General features: G+C 39.3%; 2 long non-coding RNA genes across 5 annotated transcripts in view; one reads left to right on the top strand and one right to left on the bottom strand.

Moving 5' to 3' along the window:
* LOC148662282 (uncharacterized) overlaps window positions 1–12391 on the top strand; it is a 211415-nt gene that overhangs the window by 183022 nt on the left and 16002 nt on the right. For 2 of the 3 annotated variants that reach the window (XR_015936285.1, XR_015936284.1), the window contains 3 exons: window positions 8435–8553; window positions 10152–10283; window positions 10398–10817. This is a non-coding gene — a long non-coding RNA (uncharacterized LOC148662282). Of the gene's footprint in view, window positions 1–8434; window positions 8554–9810; window positions 9910–10151; window positions 10284–10397; window positions 10818–12391 lie in introns of those variants that run through there. The other variant, XR_015936286.1, reaches the window with a different exon arrangement.
* Window positions 5381–8880, bottom strand: LOC148662283 (uncharacterized). Of its 2 annotated transcripts, none has more exons than XR_015936287.1 (5): window positions 8835–8880; window positions 7467–7625; window positions 7151–7277; window positions 6492–6552; window positions 5381–5626 (listed from the first exon to the last, which is right to left on the bottom strand). It is a non-coding gene; the product is annotated as an uncharacterized LOC148662283 (long non-coding RNA). The 2 variants fall into 2 exon arrangements; XR_015936288.1 differs by having other exon boundaries at window positions 5382–5610.

Below are 12391 nucleotides of genomic sequence, written 5' to 3'. Positions count from 1 at the left end.
AATGTTTTAGCTGTAGAGCCTTCTTTGAGTTTTGAAATGCAGTTTATTTTTGTTTGAAGTTTGTCTTTAGGGCTCTTTAGCATTCGTGGCTGTTTGGAGTCCATCTGTGTGCCTGGTGCAGGTCATGCAGCTGGCTGGGCTGTGTCAGTGTGTCCCTGTGCTGCTGTGCTCTCTTGATCTGAGTGGGGCCTGACAGTGAAGGCACTCTTACAGCACAGTCCATCACGCTGATTTCCCGAGCTGAGCTGACAGTGATCTTACTTGCAGTAGTTTTGTTTGCACCAGGTGGCAAAATCTTCTCTAGTTGGCCCATGACCCCACACATCTGCCTGCAAGAAACTAATAACAGTTGTCTGCAAATGTGTCTTACTTGACTGGTAATAACGTACAAATTGTACACTGAACAAAGAGAAAGGAGGACCATACAGATCCTCGGGAAGCACTTGTGCAAGAATGCAGCTTGAGACGAAGTATGGTTGACGCTTAGGCTCTGAGTTCTGTCTGTAAGGAAATCAGCAACCCAACTGACAAGATTAAGAGCAGCACCAAAATTAGACAATAGTGTGGTTGCCAGTAAATATGGTTGCAATACTATGATTTATTTATCTACTTTATAATTTAATTCATCTTTAGTGTCCTGAAGCTAATTTGTTGTTTACATCAAAACCTTAAACATAAAACATACATGACAATAATAAAATACAACAACGGTACATTACCATAATGCATATCATAAGATTAAAATTAAATCAGACAATTAGCTTGTAAAAAGTTTATAACAGTAATTGGATTCCTGCAAGCAATATTTTAATTGTTCAACATCTGAAAGCTTTTAGGTATAAAAGAAGGATCTTCTAATATTTGTTGTGTGAGATTATTAAGATGTCGCTCTGTTGTATATTTTGAGAATATTGCAAATACCACCAGACATGTAACATTTTCTCATAATTCATCCTTCATGAAACTTAAAATAGTTTTCAAATCCACAGTGCACAGGCTTCATTTTCCATAATTCATCACATCTTCCCGTCAAGAAAAGCGCGATATAAGTGAAAGCAATTATGATGAATTCAATAGAAGCAGTAGGAGAAGTGCCCCCTCTGTTGGCCGATCCGTGGAATTAAACTGGAAAAATACATTTTGATTCTTACAGAAATGGTGCAATGGCGCCACCTTGTGGCCATTAGGCAAAATTTCACCTTCAAAACTTTTTAAATTGAAAATACCGTTAACAGAATGTAAGTTTAATAGTTTTTAGTTCTTAAATTTTATTTATTAATAGTTAATTAAAAAAAATGTAAGCATTATCGAACACAATACAAACAAAAGTACAGATAACATTTCAAGACAAAAGCATCACAGGGGTACATATTACAAAATAAATACAAATTATAAAAAGGTGAAACAAATTGAAGTCTGCACCGCTTTCATATTTTTACAATTTGAAACAGTCTGCAGATTCTCCTTTACATCCATATTAAAATGCTCAAACATAGAATTTTTCCCAGACCATTTCATTTTGTGTACATGATAATGTGCCATTCTAATAAAGTTACAAACGATATTTTTGTATCGTTTTCGATGGGGCTGAGATTGAACATGCCATATATTTCTTCAAAGCAAATATAAATATTGGTCTATTTTTTAATATAATTTGCAACTTAGTCTAGAAAGGTTTTACCATGGGACATAACCAAAATAAATATTGAAAAGTTACTGTCACAATAAAACACATTTATCACTTATCTCAATTTTAAATCGCTGGACAACAAGGGTCTCAACTGGGTAAGTATGATTAATTATTTTGTATGAAACCTCCTTAACCTTATTAGTTATACAATATTTATTCGGCAGCATCCACATTTGCTTTTCCAATCAACCCATTTTACAAATGAGGAATTCCAATATACTGTAACAGTGAGGATATTGTCATCTTGCAACAGAGATCTTAATTTATTACATCCACAAATATTCATATAATTGTTTAGTCTCCTAGATTTTTTTCAAGACTAACTATGAGCTGGACTTTAGTTTGTAAAAATACTCTTCACCTAATTGTTAGAATTGAGGAGAAGCTTACGGGGATCTTTAAAACTTAAACATGTAGCCCGTTAACTATGTTGAATTACAAAGTGTCTATTTCTGCTCATCATAAGCGTCTGCAATTTAATTTTCAGCAGAGTGTATTTGATGAAAAATGTAATCAAACAAAAATGGATTTGCAGCTCACAGTGCAGCTCTTAAAACACTCTTCACACTTTAAAAACGTCAGAATCGAGGAGAAGCTCACAGGTCTATTTAAAACTTATACACATGTAGCCTGTCAACTATATTGAATTAACAGGATCTCTGGAGTATCAGCATGTCATGTGATTGAGTTTATCTGGGAGAAGGATCTGGCTGAACAGCGGAATAGGGTCTGGAAAGATGTACTGTACACAGTGTCTATTTCTGTACATCATCAACTTAAGCAATTTAATTTTCTGCACAGAGTGCATTTGATGTGCGGGAAACAGTCTAATGCAGCCATCTGTAACAGACTTGTGCTTGTGCTGGAAAGAGGGGAGCTGTCTGTTTTTCATGTAGGATTTGGAAATGCTCCCGGTTAGTGCAATATCGGTTTATGGTATTAAAAACTTTCAAGTTTAAATGCAGTGGTCACCTCTTAGTATCCCAAGAGCTTTTGATCTCTAACTAGTTTCCAGGAAATTCAAGAAAAGATAATTACCTGAATTTGTGCAAAAAGTGGAAAAATATAAGGAAGAAGGAATATGGGATAAATTAAACTTTAACATCCACTTAGTGATTCATTGTCTCGTGTGGCTGGTATAAGAGACGCACTGAAATTGATTGCAAAAAGGATTTGTAAGTTGGTGATGAAACAGTACAATTATTTTTCAAGTACATACATTTCTGAATTATGTGTAGTAAGATGCTACATATATTCTATCAGTCGGTGGTAGCGAGTGCCATTTTCTACGCAGTGGTGTGCTGGGGCTCTGGGATTAGAGCAGTGGATTCTAAAAGGCTGAACAAGCTCATCAGAAGAGCAAGCTCTGTCATTGGGTCTGACCTGGACCCCTTGGAGGTAGTGGCTGAGAGGAGAACGATGTCCAAAATAGAGGCCATCCATGGACAACTTCTCCCATCCCCTGTATGACAGGCTTGCAGAAATGAAGAGCACGTTCAGCAATAGACTGATTCATCCACGGTGCAACAGGGAGCGCTACAGGAGGTCGTTCTTGCCTTCTGCCATAAGACTGTACAACACATCCACCTTGCATCTGGGCAGAGGCAACATTGACAGCGATCTGTTCGCTTTCTTTTTCCCCGTTTACAACCGTTTTTTGTGCAATATATGCCAGGGACCTGTGCAATACATTTATATCTATATTTACATCTATATTTATATTCATATGTGTGATACGATTTTTCTGTGTACTGTTCTGTTCTAGTTTGTTCTTTCTGTGTCCGGACTGTGAGTAACTCTTGTATTGTATGTATTGTACTATTATTATGTAATTCGTTACACTGTGGCTGTGTTGTCTGTGTTAAGCTGCTGTTGCACTGCAATTTCCCTCACGGGATCAATAAAGTATCTATCTATCTAAAGCCATCTGAGGTTCTCCTGAGGAACACGATTGTGCTGTTCCATTACTGTCCACAGTGTCATATTTATTTTTTTATTGTTCTTCTACACACTTCAGGACTAATTCTGGTTGTACATAGTGCATGATTTAAAGTCCAGAACTTTGTTCATTGGTTGTGCTCTTTTGCATGTGAAACCTGCCTACTTGTGTCCATCTCTAATGAAACAATGATGCACCTTTCAAGAAGGCACAGCCAGGTCTTGACTGAGTTTTTATTGTGCTGATTTGTAGCCTCAGTCCTGCAGAACTAAGTAGAACAGTACAGGGGGAGAGCTGCTTCTTTCGGAATAACCTTCCCAGGATTTTACAGTGGCACAAGTAGGCAAACTTGTTTGAACAGGAAAAATTGTCTTTTTGGGTGGTGCAGGCAGGCCATGATGGTGATTATCTAAGTTACTCTTGGAAATACTATGATGCCTTTTTTCAGACCCTTTGAATGCCTGTTTGTGCCAAAATGCTGACTCATGGAAATGGGTTTCAAGTCAGCACTGGAAAGGGACAAGATAGGAATCCTTGTGAATTATGGAATTGGAATAAGACACCTTATTCAAATTTACAATGGTAATTCCTTATGCACAACAAGTCACATTTGGCTACAAAACGTTTATTCCATTAATAACTCAAATTCCTACAGAAAACACTCCACTAGTCTCTCCAGCTCCACTGTTTCCATATGGAATTTAATGAATTCATTCTCTCCCTTTCAGTACAAAGGTCCACCTGCTAGACATGTCCATGACCAGCTGTGACTGTTTGGGACCTTTTACGTTGAAGTCGACTTGCACAACTTCTGTCACATCCTACTTTTGTTTCAAAATCAACATGTGTAGTACCTGCACAAGGTGTGTGCCGTGTCAAAGATACAGTGGAGCCCTTTGCTTCACAACAGAGTGTTGGGAGAGGGGAGACCCCCCTGCCTGTGTAACAGTACCTTTCTCTGCTTTCCCACTGGTGTGTAGTCCTGATGGTCCCAGGAGGTCAGTGAGCACAGTACCTTCTGTTCCAGAGATGATACTTTCAAGTTTAAAGACAAAACTGCAGTTAAAACTCTTATCTAACTTTCACACTCTTGATAATTCAATTGGACTTGTAAACATATTGTTCTTGTAACCTTGTATAACACACCTTAAGACTGAGTACCACCTACAGTGGTAGCATGTTTATTGCTTTTAAACATGTCTAGGGCATCAAGGCTGAGGAGAAGGAAGAGTTGAGGGGTGGATAAACACCAGATAAACTGGGAGTGTTTGTTACAGATTTCACAGGAATTTTACTGCATTACCTCCAAACAAGGCAAAAATGTCCTACAATATTCTGTCATCTTACTAGTTACAGATCCTTCAGCATGAGCTAATGCCTTCTGGTTTTACCATGGTATAGCAGGATGTGTGAATGAAGCATCCATCTGTATTTTCATGGCTTTGCTCTAAAACCACAGCTACTGCCCAGGGTTCTCAGTAAAGTCTCACCCCAGTCACTTTGAGCAGAAGTGAAGCCTCTGGATCCTCAAATTTTGGACAATCACTTCAATTTTTTTAAATCAGTTTCTACATAGTCCAAATCTAGCAATTATAATTTGGACCTTATTAACAACAGTAATTTTTTTAGCCAGTCCTAGTGCTCATTAAGAGATTTGTCTTATGGTTGAGTAGGCAGTGAGGATTATGATAGCTCACTCAATACTCTTCTTCCACTGTTCATTCTGGTTTACAGATAGTGAGTCTGTTGGTTGAGACCTGCTAATTTTATTGGATGGTTTACATTGACGTAAGAATGAAATGTGCCTGCACTAGAGGAGCCCTGGGGTCCTAGAGGATGAAGGCTGCCTCCCAATGTAGATTGGAAACTCAGGCAAGAGAACCAGCAGAAAAGAGGCCAGAGCTCCAGGGCGAAGGCTAGGAACCCTGGTGCAGACTGGAGTGCAGGTTTGGAACTGGGAGCTGTAGTGCAGAGTGAAGGCCTGGAGAAAGAGCAAACTGGAACGGGAGATGCAGCATAGAGTGATATTGCCAAGTTAAAATTGAACCCAGGCTTGAATACGTGAGGAACTCTGTTGTACCTTAATTTTTACAGTCATCCACTTTTGTATATTTTGTTTGCTTTTTACATAAGCTATCGCACATAATATTTTTAATTAAGCTTTAATGCAAACGCACTCTTTAATTGTATGTTTAAAAATTTACAATATGTATAAATGCATTACTTCTCTCTGAAAAAAGGTAACCTACTTACATCTAACATTTTCAAATTTAATGGTGCAAAACCTACCGCTATCAGAAAACAACTTAAACTTGATAGGTTAGTCTAGTCATGAACATTCTGAGCAAAACCATTTCTCCTGTATTTTAAGGAAGGTTGTGTGGGACTGGGCAAAAGAGAACAGTGGAAGAAGGTACATTTTAATATGTAAATGGAGTTGAGTATTTTTTCCCCAACTGCTTTCTCATACTTTTTTGTACTCTGAAGACAAACATTTGAGGTAAAGCAGTTGCCACATTGTCAACGATTGGTTGAGCTCTGTGGGCTTTGCCCTAGCTTTTGAAATCACTTCCACAAAAATTTCACTTTTCTTCCACCCAATAGGTACAGGAGACCTAAATTAAACTGCAGTAATTAAACTGGGTCTCAATTCCTCCTTACTGATGTCAGCCTTCATTGAAGTGCACATGTGAAGCTGCTACAGATCCAGAAGACAATATTGATCTTGGCCACCTTGTGGATTTTGTAAAGAGTAGTGAGATTCTGCTAAGGTCAGACTGGAAAGGCAATGGAAAAGCTTCATTTCTAAAAACAGTCAGTTAACTGTATAAACAAAACAAACATTTAACCAATGATAGTTACCATTTTAAAGGACTGATGGCTTGTTTCAGCATAGGCAGACAGTTAAACTCCAGATTATATCCTGGAAAGACATGGGTGTGAACTTAATCTCATCTGGCACCGCCACCACATGCTGGTTGTAGTTGCAGGTAGTAGGTATGTATTACTAGTACCACAGCAGCTAAAAAATTCATGTTTTAAACTAGTAAGTGCTTGAGGAGGAAGCTGTCCACATTTTTTGGTTGTAAAGGAACAAGAAAGAGTTAATTGCAAAGTGAACAATAGATTGGTTTCCACTGCTGAGCCTTAAAACCGGAAGATAATTTTAATATTGCCTATAGAGCACTATTCCAGTAGGAATGTGTCCAGCGTTCACCTCCACTTCCCCCCCAGTTTAATTGCAGTACTGTGCCCATGGATTAACACTTGCAGTGTTACATGTTGCACTCAAGTAAGATGGTAAGATTTATAACTTTTATAAACCTAGAATAGTACACTTGCCTATGGAAAAAAAGACAATAGTAACAGATTAAAAAACTACACCATTGATGAATCAATCACTTAAAATGCCATTATAGTTCAAAACTTGGCATAAACTAGTATGTGTTGTAAACAGTATTACACAGTTATAACCTGTGCAGTTGAATCTGTGATTCAGGGAAACTAGTACATTTACTCACCTTTTCCATGCTCTACATGAGATGCAAGTGTTACTAAAGAACAGTTTGCACCAGGAAGAAAGCTCTGCATCACGTTTTGCAAAAATGACAGAAGCACTGAAGATGAACCACCTCCCAGGGTTTGATGCTGTACATGAGGTAAGGAAAATGGATACTATTGATAGGCCATTTGAAGTTTAGTAGTCAAAGCCATAGTCTATCCTTCTCAAGGGTAGAGGTACACCTATATCTGTATTTTATGGTTGTTCAATTAAGGAAAATGACAAATCAGTTATTTTGGTTATATAGCTTTTGTGTAATCACATAAGCATATTACCCAGCCCTTTATTGAAAGAACCCAAGGCGTCTGCCTCCGTGATGTGGCTAAGCACTGTTTGGGACTCCCACAATGGCAGGAGTACAGCACCTCCTGTTCTCAGGATCACACTTCACAGGGGTCCACGGGTCCTCCTTCCCAAACCCTGGTTCATTCCAGCTGGGAAATGAAGGACAAGGACAGCAGCTCTGGTTAACACTGCTCATTAGGTGCCAATTCTTTAAAAACATGGAAAACCTGAAGAGTAAGTTTGTCGGGCCAAGACGGGGTATCTATGCTCTAGAGCAGTAGTTCCAAGTCTTGGTGACCTGCACACCTTTGGGACTTTATTTAACTTACAATATATTACTTTAAATCTCCAACATGAGTAAGAGCAGGGAACAAACCAAAGTCAATGAAGGGTTTGATTGTGTAACTAAGGGCTGAGCTGAAACAAGGTCACCAGGAACAGGATTGGGAACCACTTCTCTAGAGTTAAGAGCTACTGGAATTGTTTCCCAAGATTCAGGAAAAGTTATTTTCAATAAACTGGGAAACCCTCACTTTGGTGGGCAGGTGGAAAGTGTCATAGCTTAACAGAAGGATTCCACATGAAGGAAAATGGACACTGCTACAGTGTACCTACCCAGCTCACAGTATCCTGACCTTTCCATCAGGAACAGGCACTCCAGTCAGTTTACTAGAACCAGCCAAGTGAACGAATCTAAGAGCCCCCACTCATTAAAAAAGTCAACTAGAGAAAAACAGCACTTGACAAAGAGGCTTGTCCCAAAAACAGCCAGATGTCACCACTTTATAAATGCTGAATGAACACAGGAGCAGTGACTTTTTACACCTTAAGCTGGGCTGGCACCTCCACAAGAAACCGGAGTAAAACCAGTTTTCCAAGCAAAAAAAAAAGCCAAAATCAATTGGAAACAAAAAGAAGGCTTCACAGTTGAAATGTGTTTTCTTTCTTCTCTTTTCAGCATGGAATATGCATATTACTTGTTCCTTTGCAGACTGCGCATGCTGATGCAGGTACCCACCTACAATATCAATTAGTCCACCAGAAATGGCTTCATGCAGCTTAGCTGCTTTCTACCAGGTAATCAGGAAAAGTATACTAGTTATATTTTACCTATGAAATATAATTATTATACTATTATAGGAATGCAAACTAAATGGTCATAATCAAGTGTTTGATAAAACAACCTTGTAAAAACTCATTTAAATCAATATTTAGCAACAATACAAACACTTGCTGCTCCAGTCCAGGAGTGGTCGTCCCCTTTAACCCCAGAGAGTGAAAAGCCAACTAGTTCAGCCCTGTAAACTTAAAGCAAATCTCAAGAACATATTCTACCCCACAGAGCAGCCTGTACTCACCCCTGTTCTGAACCACTGAATGGAAACAGGAGCAAAGGGAGTAATCTGTTTTATACCCTGAGCCAGGCTGGCACCTCCCCCTTGGAATGTAGCAAAAACAGAGGAGCAAAGCATCCACAGGTGACAGTCGTAGTGGCTGTGAAACAGGTTTAATGCACAGTTAAAAGGGGTGTTCCTTAATGTCTTTTTATAGGACCATACATGTGAATAAGGATTTAATTGTACTTGTGTATATAACAAATAAACTGAACTGAATAAAAAAACAGCCTTGTAAACACACACATATGTAGGAGAGATGAGTTTCTAGTCATCTGCAGATATAAATGTGAAATTTAAGAGCCCAACCATTACTTATTGTACTCCCACCATGTTCATTTGTCATATAAATTAACTTTTTTAATTAGTTTTTTTTTCCTCAGGAGTGTAGGAGTGTTATTTTTTCTTGTGTTTTTTTTCTGTGTGATTAGTGATGGTTTTGACCAAATAAAATTTTATGTTAAGTTATCAAGGTTGCAGTTATGTTTTGTTACACAACCAAACATGTTGTGTTTATATATGTGATATACAGTGTGGATATATATACACTTTGAACATTTGAAATTATATTAAGGACATTTTAAGGATCTTGAATAATTTGCAGTTTGGCTTCAAGTCACTTTTCACCATTTATGAGTGAAATTTGAAGGGATAAAAAGGTGGTTTAATCACTAAGAAACTGCAACTAATTGAATAACAGGAGCAGGGTGCTATTTAACAAGTGTTCTTGGTAGTAATTTGGAAATTAATTTGGCTTTGGGATGAGAGATCAATAGGTTAGCTGGCTAATGCTTGTTTGGTCGTTGGAAGCAGGTGTGTGTTGTATTAGAAGCGGTGGGGGTTTGGTAGTGGCCCTTTGAGGAGATGCTGGGATTGGCCCCTGGTGAATTAGCCACAGCTGTGAGGTCATCATGAGGCTTATACAAGGCAGCCCAGGAGGGTGGGCATCTGGGCTCTCTTTGTCTCTTACTACAGCAAGTGAAAGAGATTTTGTTATTAGACTGGTGGTTGTTAGTTTTTAATGTAATTATTATATAAGGTAAATTATTTTGCTATGCTTTTTTTAACCAGGAGTTGTTGAAGAATTGTAAAGCTTTTGCAAAGATGTGTTTTTAAAAACTTTAAGAAGTGTCAATACTTGAGAGTATGGAGTGAAGTTAAGATTAGTGTGAAGTCTCTATTTGCTTTTGGTTTAGACAATTTTTAGTTTTCCCCAACACTTATACATTTTGTTTTAGTGTATGAAACTCTTGTTGGTAAATACTGTGATCTCTTCTCTAGAGCTCAAACCGGCAACAGGAAAGGCTTTATATCCTGACTTGACAGTTTCACTGGGACATCAGGGAAGACCCTTCTCTGTCCAACATGCTGGTGTTCCAGTCTCTGCTGGACTGTAGAAAACTGGAGATGCAGGTCAGTGCGGGGTGAGCTCTTAAGGCTGGGAGAAGTCTGTATGGCACTTGTTCTGGTCCCCTCTCTGTGGCAGTGGGGTGGCCATCAGTGTTTTGCTGCCCTTGTCTCCTTCAGGTGCTGTTCTGAGAGGCAGATGGTGACAATGAGCACATTCACTTGAGAGAGGATGCTGGTGGAGTTTCCAGATGAGATTTTGTTGGAACGGTGTGTGGAAACTGCACAGACCAGCTTTTTATAAGGCTGTTCAGCAGTGGTTCTGATTGTCTGTGAGTTAAACTACACTGCAGTACTCAGAGCTTCTCAATCCCTGGCCATCTCAATGCACAGTATGGAGACACTGCTTGGAGAATTGTTCAGAGGAAGCTCACTGGCTGGCTAAAAGGATACCCACTGTGTGACCTGTTGATGCCCACCTGTGCATATTGAAGTCTTGTGGTTTTAACAGTGGAAGGTGAAGAGGTGCTGCAAGCAATCCTTGAATATTCTGGATGCCCATGGATCTTGAGCAGTTGTAAAGGTAGTGTCTAGGAGGAGGTGAGTTTCACTCTTGTATCCTGTTTTTTTTATTTATTTATTTTTACCCTTAAGAATTGGCTTAGTGTTAGTTTTGGAAGACTTCTGGTGATTTTTCTATCATATTTGAGGTGTAGGTTTTCTTATCTTCTGGGTGCTGTACTATATACTGACATGTATAGTACTAAACTGGTACTGGGAGTAAAAATTCTTACTGTTTCAAAGTGAAGAGGATCAAATCTAAATCTCTACTTCAAGTTCTGCTGTTGGAAGGGTTGACCAGGCCTTTGCTCCCAGAGGGATGACCTTTATTTGCCAGGAATGTGCAGATGTGGCACACTGTAGACTGGGTGCTTTCTCTTCAGTGAAGATCTGCTTGAGGAGTTCTTGGTTACTAAACCAAGACAACCGCTGTTAGGGGACCCTGTCAGAGCTGCTCAGTGAGTTCTCTACCACCCAGGAGTAGAGACCGGGGTGACTGTGTGTGGGGCAGCTCTGGGCTTGACATTGCTTGATCCTCCTTCAAAGGTAGGAGTGGCTTTCTGTTCTGACTGCCACTCTGTACACCAGCCTTGGAATGGCTGTTTCTAGGAGCACCTGAGCCACCTGGCTGGTTGAGCTATAACTGACTGTTCCAGGCAGGAGGGGTCCCTGATTTTACAGCCTTTGTTTAGTTGTAGTTGCTGGGGTTCTTTGTGTTTTCTAACTTAAATGAAGTGGTAAATTAGGAATGGAAGTCCAATACTGAAAGTGTTGTGCAAGCACAGGGAAAGATCTGGCTAAATTATTTTGCTAAGGGTACCAGTGGAAAATGGAGATTCACAGTATGTGAGATTTATTTCATGGGTGCACACATGTAAATAAATCTAACATTGACTGAAATTCTGAACTGAATTAAATTAAAAAATGGGGAAACCTATGCTCCAGTCTAGTGTAAGGTGGACTTCCTGATTTAGCCCAGTGAGGCTGTATTTTTCCCCATTATCTGCACTAAAAGCCATGCAGTCAGAGGTTTAGTGCAGAAAGGGGAGGTATGAGTTTCTAGGTGACTGAAGTGGTATGTATTCTCTTGTGAGAAGGGAGAGAGAGCAGTTTGGAAACTTACTTGTGCTGGAGGACTTCATTGTTTGTGCTCCTGTTTAAACTGGTTTTATACTGCATATTTTTCCCTTGGCTCCTGTGTATTGACCTGTGACCATACAAGATGCTATGGTAGTAAACTATTTCTATTTTTACACCTCTTAGAACATTTGAATGACTTGATTAGGGAATGTTAAGCTTAGTTTTACCAATGGCTTGTTCTGCATATGTACAAGCTGTAATCTCCCTAATGGTATAGAGCATGCTGTAGCTGGAAGGCTGAAATCAACTTTAAGTGTTAAAACTCAAACCGTTCACCTCTTATGGAGCTCCAGTCAAGGCTGCTGCTGTTGGTACTGAAGATGGTTAGTGTTTTTGGTTTTGTACTGCTGTGGAACCTAATTATTTTTTTGGAGGTGGGGGGGACTTTCTGCTCTTTTTGTAGTAAATGCAAACTTACTGCACCTCTTTCGTTGTGTGTTGAGGCATTTTCTTAAAGCATTGTCCACCACTAT

The sequence above is a fragment of the Lepisosteus platostomus genome, chromosome 5, assembly GCF_059453375.1.
Source record: "Lepisosteus platostomus isolate fLepPlt1 chromosome 5, fLepPlt1.hap1, whole genome shotgun sequence".
In the NCBI taxonomy this organism is placed as follows: domain Eukaryota; kingdom Metazoa; phylum Chordata; class Actinopteri; order Semionotiformes; family Lepisosteidae; genus Lepisosteus; species Lepisosteus platostomus.
The sequence above is the reverse complement of the archived record's forward strand: the minus strand, read 5'-3'. Positions and strand labels throughout refer to the sequence as shown.